We start from the raw sequence: 13832 nt of genomic DNA, 5'->3' as shown, positions 1-13832 counted from the left end.
ACTAACTATTAAGTTCGATGGGGGTTTTTTTGGTTTTTTTTTTGGTGAATGGTTTTTGTCAGAAATATGCACTTTTCAGTTGAGTAAAACTATTCATGAATTCAGGTCACATTCAGCAAAAGAAGTTTTGGTTGAATAAGAATTGGAAAGAAATAAACCTGAGTCAAGTGAATACATGAGATGCTCAGCTTTCATTTAAAAAAAAAAAAGAATGCATGTCTAGCCTTCATGGCTGAAGAGGAGAGTAGAAACGTGAAGACTAGGGCTGACTGAAAATTTTACATCAAAAATTTTGTTGACCAAAAACTGAGTTTTCAACTAAACAGATTTTTTTGGAGAAAATATCTGCTTTCTGTGAAACTTCTGATTTGTTGAAAAAACTGAACACCAAAACGTTCTGGTTTTGGCCAAACCCCCAACATTTCATTCTGGATATGCCATCACTGTGTCTCATGGGAGCTGTAGTTTGGTTGCCTCCTGACCTCTTCTCCTTTAGGGGTCAGGCTCCCCACCTGAATTTCTTCTCTCATGATGTACAATGGCCATGTGACTCCCATGATACACGATGTCCCCTCACCAAGAAGGAAGACGGTGGATGGTACATGGGAGATGCAGGCTGACAAGAGAGCCTGGTCTGTGGAGAATAAAGGGAGCATGAGGCACTCAAACGACAACTCCTATGAGGCACTATGGCAGCATAATTCGGTTTACTGAATCTAAATATTTTGCCCCAAAGTTTGAAGTTTTCCATTGATCCTTCCCCTATCTTCTGTCCAGCTCTAGTGAACATTAAAGGCTCTAAAGCCAGAAGTAAAATAAAGTGAGTCCCAAATCTATTTTAAAAATCTTATGCCACTTCTGAGGCCTGACTCCTGACTTTTTCAATAATTGGATTTGGCAACGTTGCCTTCTGGCCCTTCGGTCCTGATCTGAAAAGCTACAGACTGTCAATGTACCTCTGTATGGGTGCAGGATTCTGCATGTGCAGTGCAGTTTGCAGCACTGGGACATAAGTATGCAAAATGCCTTCTTGCTAGGCAAGGAGCACAGAATGGGGAAAAATATACCAGTAAAACTGCCTGCTGCAAACAGTCTCACTGAATGTCAGCACTGCAGGACATGCCTAATTGATGATATAACTGTTACACTGATTTGTGCCACCACATACTGATTTTAAATACTATTTCATGACTGGTTTTGGATATACATCATTTTTATACCCATACTAGACAGCCAATAATTTCTTCCCTCCAAATCTTTCAAATTTAGACAGCATTTACAACTTCCTTGTTGTCTCTGCCCTGCACTCCTGTTACTGTCTGTTCCCTTCACTCTCATACAGGTAACTGCTCAGCACTGTCACATGGCTTTCATTATACTAAGCTTGGCTAGTTCAGTCGGGCCTGGGAGTTAACCCCTTCCTGTTCACTGCTCTGCAACGCAAAGGAACTACTCCAGGGGTTCTCAAAGGTGGTGAGCAGTGGTTCACACCAGTTCACGTGAACCGGTTGTTAAATTTAGAAGCCAGTTTAAAACCGGTTGTTAAAGGGGAGGGCAATTGGGAGAGAGATGTTTTTCTGTCGCTACACTGGCCCGCAGGCCACATCCAGCCTGCTGGACCATCCTGTCTGGCCCGTCTGAGCTCCCAGCTGAGGAGGGTCCCCCAGCCCCTCCCCTGCCTTCCCCCCTCTTGCAGAACCTCTGTGTGATGCGCTGCTGGCGCCAGCGCTCTGGACATGGTAAGGGGGTGGGGCTGCAAGCTCCAGCGGGCCACGCGGCATCCATACACGCGGCTGCCCAGAAGAGCATGGTAAGGGGGCTGGGCCAGGGCTGGGAGGAGGGGGTTGGATAAAGGGCCGGGAGCGGTTGGAGGGGGCGGAGGTTCTTGGGGGAGCAGTCAGGGGACAGGGAACGGAGGGGGTTGGATAGGCGTGGGAGTTCTGGGGTTTTGTCGGGGTAGTGGTGGATGGGGGGTCGGGGCAGTCAGGGGACAGGGAGAGGGGGGAGTTGGGTAGGGGGTGGGGTTCTGGGGGGCAGTTAGGGTTGGGGGTCTCAGGAGGGGGTGGTCAGGGGACAAGGAGTGGGGGGGTTGATGGGTTGCGGATTCTGAGGGGGACAGTTGGGGGCAGGGCGTGGATGGGGAAGGACAGGCTGTTTTGGGAGGCACAGCCTTCCCTACCCGGCCCCCGATACAATTTTGCAACCCTGATGTGCAGAGCTGGCTTTGGGAAGTGCAGGGCCCGATTCGAAGTTTCAACGGGGCCCCAGCAGGGGTGACTTAAAAAAAACAGGTAAAAAAACCACGTGGGGCTTGTACTCACCGGGCGGCGCTCCAAGTCTTCAGCAGCGGGTCCTTCACTGGCTCCGGGTCTTCAGCGGCACTGAAGGACCCACCACCGAAGTTCCACCAAAGACCCAGAGAGAATGAAAGACCCACTGCCGAAGTGCCGCCAAAGACCTGGTAGGGAATCGGTTGTTAAGATTCTGGCAGCTCATCATTGGTCACAAGGTTATTACTTGTGGGGTCACGAGCCGTCACCCTCCACCCCAAACCCTGCTTTGCCTCCAGCTTTTATAATGGTGTTAAATATATTTAAAAGTGTTTTTTAATGTATAAGGGGGGTTTGCACTTAGAGGTTTGCTGTGTGAAAGGGGTCACCAGTACAAAAGTCTGAACTCCTGAACTACTCAAAGGTTCAGCTGTAACAAACATCACTGAAGCCAGCTTCCCAGTCATGCAGTGTAGGGTAAGATGGGTAAATAGAGCTTAATCACATCTCCTTTTAGGAATAAGTTATTTACTCACTCCTGCTCTCCTGTGATAAGCAAATCCTGGATGCACAACCACCACAAATGACATGCATGATATCTAGTGGCTGGTTATGCTCTAACACATTAGTCACAGAACTGGGATGTCATCCTAGCCTCAGCCCAATTCAAAATAAGGGCATCTCTATTCATACATTTTGCAACTTCCTTTTCACTCCATGCGGATGAGTGCTTACTCCCAAACAATTCCTGAAATGACGTCTGGGTGTGGTCGCTTTAGCTAATTCTTATGGAATCCTTTGGACAAGATTCTCTGGCCTTGATTTTCAGTTGCTAGGGCTGCTTTGTGACACTGTGGTAGCACAAAGCAGACAGCATTGTTCAGCAAATGCTATGGGCACTTCCATAGTCTAAAAATATCATCACCTCATGTAAGAGTGAGAAATATGAAAACAGAAGGGGGTAAAGAAAAAAGTACCCATCAATTGTTCTGTCATTTGGTAATTAAAAGCAACAGTGTATTAAAAACAAACAAAATAGCCCAATTAAATCAGTGCTATAAAAAGTGTTTTGGGAGTATGGACAGATGAAGCAAAAGCAAAAATAACTCAATGCATTTTGTAACATCTTGGGATGTCCAGAAGGCAGCAAGGGCCTTTACTCTCTTAGTTATTACAGCATGGTAGAAAACATGCTTCAATGACTGCTGTTTAAGAAGCTTATTGAGCAGATCTCAATGTATCCATCCCACCTAGGGGTTGCTAAAGCTGGGAAGGATATGCAAAGCAATACAGAAGATGAAGAAGGTCCCATCCTCCGTATGTCGTGGAACAAGTGAGAAGGACTTCAAGACATATCACGGACCTAGAAGAGAGGAAATGGAGTAAGAAAGGGCAGTGAGCCACATATGCATTAGTTTGTGGCTTACTACCACAGACTACACTGGATGTGAGAATGCAGAGGGGATGTGCTACACTGGGGCACCCAGGAAGGAGTTCTGGTTGACTGAACCAGTAGTCCTCTGGGGACTCTAGCATGCTTTGCAGTGACAGGTACACCATCCTGTGAGAAGGTGCAGTTTTCCTTTGCTCTGTGGGTCACCTGCCCTGTGAAGTCAATCTTTTTTGCATCAATGCTGACACTAACCATGTTTTACTCATCTGTGCAGATGGGTAGAGGCCATAACCTGGCCCAAAATGCAGGGGTAGCTGGTCATCAGAAGCTGATTGGCTAAGCCCCAGCTGTCTGTCACACTGTTGACGTTAGTCTTGATTTTTCTATTGACCTGCATCTTGTGGAGTCATTTACACCTGTGTCAACTGAGTGTAAGTCTCTGCCAAATCAGAATGATAACATTTTACTGTCACTTGGCACAGGTGAACAAGACTCAACAAGGTTTAAAGAAGTAGAGAATAGAGCCCATAATGTGGTATGATGTACTGTAACATGCAGTACCACCTATTACCATCAGGGGACACTCTGGAGGATGCAGTATTGGCTTCAGAATTTGGCTAGTGATGTCATCTATCTCTCAACACCTGGCTAATGTATGAGTCACTGAAATGAGTGTCAGCGTTGCTCCCTAGATAAAAAAATGTTTATTCCCAAAAGTTCTTCACTTTTGTAATTGAATGGAGAAGGTGCTGATACAAAGCAATTTCTACCACTTCAACATATCAATCTTGAAAGTGGAATTTAAGAGCCTTATCTTCTCCAGATCAGTCTCCTTGGACCATGTACAACTTTAGAGCATTTTATAGTCTTTGTAGTCCAGTATATTGATGAAAACCCGAAATATGAGTCAGACTCTGCTGGTAACTTGTTTTTGTACTGCTGCTATATAACTTAAAACACTTGACCCAAAATGCTAATTATAGGACACTGACAACTAATGTGTGTGAGATTACCATTCTGATTTCCAGTGCACACTCTTGCCAAGCAGCCCACATATTAAAAGGGTGCAGGTGTGTAATACATTTTGTTCTAATTTTGTTTTGGATTCATCAAAACATTTATCTCTCTTTGAGACTGATATGCACAAATAGGAAAGATAGTGCTAGTAAAGTCACTTAAACTTTAAAAACTGGATGAAATGCAGATGCAGGTTTCACTATTGAGATTATTACATAGGAAGTGGGTTAGGTGCTGTAGGCAAGCAGAAATCAAATCAAATAACTTACATAACTCCATGGCTGGTGATTTCCCATGTTAAAACCATTTTTGTCAGGATGCAAAGGCACTTGGGTAAGCCCCACAGGCAAAAGTCTTGAAGAAGCAATCCCTGTCATTTTCCACAGTCTCCAAAAAGGGACTTATCATGAATTTTTAACAGTGTTCCAAAAGGAAAAACAATGGGCTAAATCTGGTAAAACATTGATCAATTCATGGATCCTTACTACAGGAGATTTGGGGATGATTTTTAATTAGGGCAGTGAAGAACAACTGAATTAAAAATTGTGCTATTTCTTGAGCTTCTAAACAGTTAGAAAAAGATACAGTAGATTCAAAAAGAAAAAAGGGGGGAGGCATTTGTGAAAGACATTTTGCAGTATATAACATCTCTAGATTGGGAAGTCCTAAACTACCATTAGATTTATGACCTTCTGTTTGATCTATTGGTCTTTTCCCTTCTGATAAAAATGTTTTGATCATATGTCCATTAAAGTAACTGCATAGAATAATGTTTGGCAATGACCTAAATAAGTAATTTAGCTATGGTCCTGGTATCATTTTTATTATTTCATTTTGACAAGGCAACACAACTTCACTAATTTGCTCTAGTTCATAAATTGGGTTTTTAAGGATTATACTGCTGAACTGATATTCTCATTATATTTTTCTGATACTCTGGTTTAACAGTATGTTCAATTACTTCATGCTCTTTTAAGCCACTAGAAATTTCATTTAGTTAGTAGGTTAATATGGCAGAATAGGGACAAGGGGAGCACAAACATTTTGCCAATTTATTTTACACCTTGAGAAAATACATTAATAAGTTTTATCAGATGTGCTATGGGTTTCTCTGGTTTAATTAATGTTATAAAGATGAAGTTTTGATTCAGTAGGAAGTGAGCTCATCAGCTGAACAAGAAATAAATTCAGCAGGAAGTAGGTTAGTTTAAACTGAATTGGTTAATTATATTCTGCACTTCTAACACCCTTTCATTTGAGGACCATAAAACAATTTACTAGCATTAATGAACGTCTATCAAACATATTTATAGGATACCAGATCTTCACAACTCTATACAAAGTAAGCAAGTATTGTTAGAGTAGAGTAAATACTGAAAACTGCTAGTGTTTTAAAACTGCTTCAGCCACACTCATAATCCTGTTGTGTGATTTTTCTGTGAATATCTGAGCAATCAAAATTCGAATGGAACAAAGTTAGTAGAAAGTAAAGCTTGTCAGCTTTTTTTTATTTCCCATGGAAAATTTCAATGAAAATGGGAAAAATCATTTTCAACAACATCTTTCACAGAAAACTTTTATTTTTCAAAATAAAATAAAACCCCAAAACATTTTAAACTAAAATCCAAAATATTTTGCTCTGGAAATGTCACTGTGATGCCTCATAGGTTGTGTAATTTGGATGCTTTGTACTCCGGTCTCCCTCTATAAACCAAGCTTGGTCATTGGACTACATCTCCCATGATGCACCACAGTATCCCTTCTTGGTGGGGGAGGCAGTGTGTCATGTAAGTCCCATGGGAGTGTATCATGGGAGACAAAGTCTGTCTGAAGGACCTGGTCCATAAAGGAGAATCTAACTAAAATTCCCATGCAGTACTATAGTAGTATATACATATTAAAATGTTTTGGTTTTAGCAAAATGTTTTTAGCTTGGCCAAAACCAAAGACTTGGGTTTTGGGGCTTTTGTTTCTTGATGAAAAATTGAAACTTTTCACAGAAAGTCATTCTCACTCAATGAAATTTTTGTCAAAAACTCAACATTGCATCAAAATGAGTTTCAATGGAAACTTTTCAACCATCCCTTGTAAAAAGCAAATTTCAAAGTCACATATGTGAAGTTCTGAAACCACATTTTAAATTCACATTTCTGAGTAGTCACATCAGAAATGACATGCTAAGGTCACTGAGGTATGAAGTGCCAGAGCTGGAAACAGAATCCAAGACTCCTTGACTCCTAGTTCCCTTCTCTAACCACAAAGTAGACTCTTTAAGAAAGACATGGTAATTATAGAACTACTTAAAAAAATAAAATAAAGTACCATGGCTATAATCATTTGAAACTATATCAATATGCTCTTCCTATACTTTTGTAAGGTTTTAATACCTCAAATATCAGAAAAAGTATTACAACATACGCTGTATGTAATAGAAATGATTAAGGATGAAAGCAGAATAAAGACAAAAGTATTCCTGCAAGCTGCGAAGTTCACACTCTAGATTTCTGGTAGTTGGGCACAATCATAAATGTTGTTTTTATATTTGACATGCTGATTTATGGAGAGAAAGAGAAAACTATATAAACTAAAATCAATAGACTTGGATATGCAGAGTAGCACTAGAAAGTTTTAGGGGTGCACTGTGACCTGCAATAGCAGAAGCAATGATTTGGTAACTGAGAAAGCAAAACCTTGTAAAAACCAGTTGAGGCAGAAACTTTAAAATCTGCATATCTTCAGAGAGTGCTACCTCAACCTGTATAAAAACTAGGCCATTACCACGACCTTGATGGATGGAATTTCAGATTATTTTAAATGTCATTCAACTTGCACTAAGATTGCTAAATAGCATTCTTAATGCTGGTTACACTCTACTGATGGAGAATGCAGGTATCATGAATTTGTCTCTGGCATATCTTAATAAGCAAGCTAACAGAAAAATATTGCCAATATTTTTTCTTAGATATTTTCTTCAGCAAAGAAAACATTTTAGTAAAATAATTATGCCAAAAAAGTAACAAATGTCAAAATAAAGACAACCATTAGGCAACAGAAAATACATGTAACTTGTAGTTTATAGCTTTTGAAGTGCAGAAGAAACTGGTTTTTGAGAAACTGACAAAATACTGCCAATCTCCAATGAACAAACCCAATTTTATTATTAAAATATTTTTTTAAAATGTGGTATTTTCCAAAGAATGTACATAACTCTAGGCAAACTCGTTGTGTAGGGCCACCTTATTAAGTTGCTTTTCAGTATGATCCTTTTAAAGACATCAACAGTGACTGGAGCCTCTGGCATACACAGAGTGAAAAAGCTGGCTGTGAGAAATCTACCAATCAACTAGTTGGTATTCACTGTTCAGAAGATCAACTGAAAGTCACCTGCTGAATGGAATAACCAACCCCTAAATAGCTGGATCTAATCCATTTTGCTGAAAAATATATTATTAAACAATCTACAAAAACCTCTATCTAGTATGAACAGATAAACTGCCAGTGGCCATTCATAATTGGTGTTAAATACCATCTCAATTTGACAGTTGTGTATTTGCACTCGAACAGAAAACAAATTAAGAGGACATGATTTTTTTTAAATACCACACTCCAAATATGAGCGTATGTGTCTTGTATCTTACTACCTGCACATAATATTCTAAATTGTTCTTAGTTTTACAAAGTGTTGCAAGTAGAAATCATTTCTTGCCAGTATGCTGCACTCGTGGGAGGGACACGAATGGGGGGCACATGACCCCCCCATGTGACTCCTCCCCACCCTGCCCCCCACACCCTCTCTGTCCCCTCCCCATGATCCCTATCCATACCACGTTATCTGGGGTGGGTGGGGAGAGGAGGAAGCTCAGTCCTCGTCCTGCTGTGCCAGAGACTTCTGCTGTACAGACCTCAGGCAGGAGGACTCAAGAGATGCAGCTGCGTGGAAGGGCTGGGTGCAGGCTCCTCCTGTGTCTTTCTGGTACACCGTATCAGCAACAAATATCTTACTGGTATGGGCATACCGGGCTGTACCACCGTACTTGTACCACTGGTTTTACATCTGGGCTCTCTACTTAAAGTTTGTTTTTTATCAATGACTCGCACATTCAAAACAGTGCAAAGATATTTCACTTTAAATATGTTTATTTATATATATTATTTGTTGGACTTCTAGGGCCTCTCCATTTCTGCACTCTATCTTTTGATTATTAATAACTGCCTTAATGCTGGACAAATGTAAAAGTGGGAGGATTTGTCCTTGGGTACTATGTGCTGTGGTTTGCCTGTTACACGCTGAGGGTATGTCTACACACAGTCAGCCCATGCCAGCTGACTCAGACTTGCAGGGCTCAGGCTAAAGGGCTGTTTAACTGCAATGTAGACATTTGAGCTTGGGCTGCAGCCTGAGCTCTGAGAGCCTCCCTCCTCACAAGGTCCTAGAGCCCAGGCTCCAGCCTGAACCCAACCATCTACACCACAGTTAAATTGCCCTTAGCCTGAGCTCCACAAGCTGGCATGGACCAGTTATGGATTTTTAAGTCATGGGCAGCATAGACATCACTTTAGCAGGAGTGGCATCTGTCTTCACTGAGAGAAAAGAATGGACATCAGTGCTTGCTGAAGAACTGACAGCTACTGGTAGAGGGAGAAATTATGTCCCACTCTTCAAATTGGCAGAAAGGAGGACGGGGACTTAAGGTGCTCCTTACACCCGTGTGCCATCCTGTCACTTCATGTTCACAGTGGAGAGCAGGCTCCACATAGCCGTTATGCCCAATACCTTATGAAGGCGGGTGGAGACTTGGCATGACCCCACTGCACCTGGGAGTGATGCTACATGAGCCTGTTGGGAGCACATGCTGAGCTAGGTATAGACCTTCACAGTTTACTCTCACCCCAGAATCTGAGTCACAGTCTCCCTCCCTGGCTGCTGCAGGAGCAGGGCATGCGGGGCATGGATCAGTGTTCATGTTGCCCTCCCCCCTTCAGTATCTGGCCTGGGCCGGAGAAGCAAATTATCCAATCAGTGGACCAAATTTGGTGATGAATTCTGGTCACACGGCGCCTGAGACACGTTGTGCATACACTAAGGAGAAGTGTAGCAACACACTGTCCCTTGCCTGGGGCTAGAATGTAGTGCATGGTCTAGCCATTAGTGATTGGATTACACTAATCCTAATCATCTCACTGTTACCTTGTGCTTCTCCCTCTGTTGTGCTCACCTGTTGTCTCACATCTTATACTGAGACTGTGAGCTCTTTGGGGCAGAGGCCAACTTTTCATTATATGTGTGGACAGTGCCTAGCACCAGTGGGGGTGTCTTGATCCCGACTGGGGTCTTTAGTTCCTACTGCAGTGCAGATAACAATGAAGAATGTGTCAAATGAAGAGGGGATGATAGGGAGGAGGGACTAAAAGGAAAAGAACCAGAAACATGATTCGTGACCTTTAAACAGCCACATTGGAGTGGATTGTTGACAGTGAAATAATTGGACATCATAGGCCTCCAGTGAGCAGAGGCTACCAGTTAATGTTAAACCTGCTGTGCCAGAGGATTGCATTATTTTCACATTAAAATACCCTTCACTTTAGTTGGATTTTTAATTTCTTATCCTGCCCTAAAAAAATGTCTGCTGTTGATGGTTGCCATGTAGAACATCTAGGGCTATACATCTTCACTGTTGTCATGTTACTGCACTCAGAGCTATCTGAATCTTTACATCGGAGCCTTTCTCCACCATGACACCTGCACTTTTGGACCCCTCTATCTGATAATTGGCTACAGTCTTACAAAGGGCATCAACTGAACTTTTCTGTCTGGCTACTTCAAAGGGTATTTATTCCTAATTGACAGCCTGTGTAAATGAACTCTCAGTCATGCAACTAGGGCTCAGAGTGGATTGTGACAGAAGGGGTGCCCCTTGCTGAAGTAAAACTCTGCTCTATTCCTTAAGGTTAACCCCATATTCAATGGTATCTATATCTAGATTAGCTGTGTGTTAAGATTAATTAGCTCCAAATTTGGGGTTTTGCCTGGAGATTTGTGTTCAAAATGTATTTAAGTTAATTATTCAATGTTTATGACTAAATCCATCGTATTTTCTAACCTGATGGCTATTGTTTGTATGCCTACCTTGCATTCCTTTTTATTTCATTGTGATACCATGTTGCAAGATCTGTCTGATCTCTCAGGCTTTGAGAAGAAAAAGGCTAAAGATGATGTAAATGGGCTAAGAATGGTGGTGGCAATTAGTAGTCTTGATAAGTCGATTGGAAAGGAAACGTTTGTTTTAGTACTATATTTTGTGTATTGTGTCCATGAACAGGGGAGAGGAAAAGGTGTATTCTCTGTGTCTGTTTGAACAGATGAAACCTGTGCTCTCCAATCTGCACTGCCTGCATATTGGTTTCTGGGTTGATTTTAAAAGGTTGTTTTTTGACATATAAATCGCCTTGAGACTTCTATGACTTCCTCTCTTCCTGTGACCTACTACTACAGCTGTGGTCAGCAGAGGTGCCTGAGCTGAAATCCAACTGGGATAAGAGAAGGCAGCTAGTTGAGTGTTCACCATTAGGGATCTATGTTTTGGAACTTGTTTGTCAGCAACAGCCCTTGTTTGCTAACCTTGAGGGTGCACTTCAGGGCCTGCCTTTTTTCTATGTCCCATGATACGGCTGTCTAGTAGTAGTGGTGTGAGGATTCTTTGGGGAGTTGGATTTCCTTTTTTATGTATGTTGTTGCTAGGCTATTTGATGTGATTGGGGGTAACTGATGAGTCTGTTGGCTCCCAGAGCATGAGATGGGTGCGTTTTGATTGCAGAGCAGTAAAAAACCCTAAATAAATGTTTAAACACTGTACTATGGAATGTCTTCATCCCAGCATTACAAAGACAGATGCCACATGGGCTGTACAATGGCCAGATGGCAAGAATGCAATGATTTCTGTCTAAATATCAAGTGTCATGAAAGGCAACAAATACAGGGAATAAAACCTGGCCTGTTTTTTTCCCTTTTGACACAGTTTTTGTCTTACTGTATGGTTAAGGCTGAGTTGAGTTTTGCACTTATCACAGGAATTCAGCCTTTTTGTTTTGGTGGAAAAATACATGGTATCCTCCCCAAATTTCAGCACTTCTTTTCTGAGTTAAAATGCACTGAAATCTCATATACTGGCTATATTTAAAGAAGCTTTTAAGGATTAATATTTTAGTATTTATTCCTCATAACTGAAAGTTTATGCTTTAGCAATGGCTGAAGAATAATGATCTAAAGAGAATTCCACAAAGAACTGTTCTCTCTCAAAATGGCCACCATTTCCTATTGCTGTCAATGTGACCAGGGCCAAAGCCCACCCTCAACTGAAGGTAATCTGTAGCCTTAGTCATTTAGAAACTTTCAGATTAGAAGACAAGACCAGGAAGTGAGAGACTTTATGTCCTGTTGCCAGTTCAAAGAGCCTTCACAAGCAATGAACAGTCAGGCCTTCCTGTCCACATATCTTGAGGACCCTGTTAGGGTCACTGGTTTTATATTTTTGTTTTAGCTTTTCAAGACAGATATTCATTCTCTTTCCCTCTCATCACCATGATTCTCTTTTGTGCCATGGTGAGTCTGAAAAAGCCATCCTTCATCATCTAATGCTTCAGAGATAGTAGAGTCACACATGATTGTTAAATCACCAAGATGCCAAAAGGAAAATTGCAAGGCAAAGTTTCCTGTATTAACTTGTCTAAGATTCTTCAATGCCTGGAGGAAAGAATTATACGGACGGTCTTCAGGGGATCTCCACTTCAGCTAGCTCTAGTTTGTGGTTTCAGGTTAAAGGGGCTAGCAAATCTCTGTAGAGTTATTATTTAGAGAGAGAAGCAAGAAAGAGAAATGTGCTGGGGTAGCTGATAGAAAGGTCAGGTTGCATCACACAGGGAAAGCAAAAAAGGAATTAGAGTGTAAAAAAAGAAAATGAATAGATCTAAGGATAAATAGCTAAATTCTGAAATAAAGGAGATAATGTAGGCAGCCGGGGAGAGTCTAAAAATAGAAATGTGATAATAGTGTGAATAGAGAAAATATAAAACAGGGCAGAAATAAAAAATAAGGAAATTAAAAATGAAAAGTGAACATGTGATAAAAGAATCTAGAGGAGGGCAGGTTCAGTATGTGCATTTTAAAGGACCAGGTGGGAAGTCAGGTAAATAACACCTTTGTCACTAACAACAAAGCATAGGAAACTTTAAAAAAAACCCTGAGTATGACAGTATAAACACTGTAGAGGAAACGGTTTAAATGGCCATTTTGGATTTCAGTCTATATGCTCTTCTGAGCCAATAGCCTCATCCTGTAAGTTCTTCCTGTTTAATGCGATGTTACTTACAATTCACTGAAAGATGCCACATTTTGTTACATATTATATACATTCTATAGTTTCCTTGTAATTGCAAGTTTTTTTCTTTGTGGATTGCTTTTGTATTTACTAAATATAGCTTTGCTTTCCCTAAACTTATATTGCTGGGCTGACACACTATCGATAGTAACAAATATATTGGTACAAAGAGAAACCATAAAGATTCATAAAACCACTAATGAGCCTGTTTCCTGGCTTAAATGTGATGCAGTGAAGTTACTGAAAGAACAAATGATTCAGTTTTTTAAAAATATTTTGCTTTTAGTAATCCATTTTGCCTTTGTGTTCCTAAAAACATTTAGTGTATGCTTAATTTGGTTTCAAAGGCCTGTCACCACAGTCTTTATTTCATTATATAAACTGCTCTGATTCATCACTTCAGGGGAAATATTTCCCCTCTGTACAAAACGGGATTTCATTTAATCCAAATTAAAAGTTAGCAACAGAATTAATATATTTTAAATTTATATCTCATTTATATTCTTAGTGTAGGGAAGATCCAAAGAATTTTTATTTAAAGGTTGGCTAGTTATGAAAGAAGCAATGTACATATAATGTCCTGTTATGAATTGTGCTTGAAGTGAGAGGTTCTTGGTTTGTTTTGATTTTTATATCAGAGATCTTGGTATTTTTTTGGTGTCCTGAAGAAGGAGAGGTAAAGTTCACAGAAAAGCCACAAATATAATTAAAGAATTAGAAAACATGTTTTATAGCATTAGATGCAGTCTATTAAACTGAACAAAGAGAAGGTGACAG

Source organism: Mauremys mutica, chromosome 4 (genome assembly GCF_020497125.1).
Source record: "Mauremys mutica isolate MM-2020 ecotype Southern chromosome 4, ASM2049712v1, whole genome shotgun sequence".
In the NCBI taxonomy this organism is placed as follows: domain Eukaryota; kingdom Metazoa; phylum Chordata; order Testudines; family Geoemydidae; genus Mauremys; species Mauremys mutica.
This window is presented reverse-complemented; position numbering follows the sequence as displayed.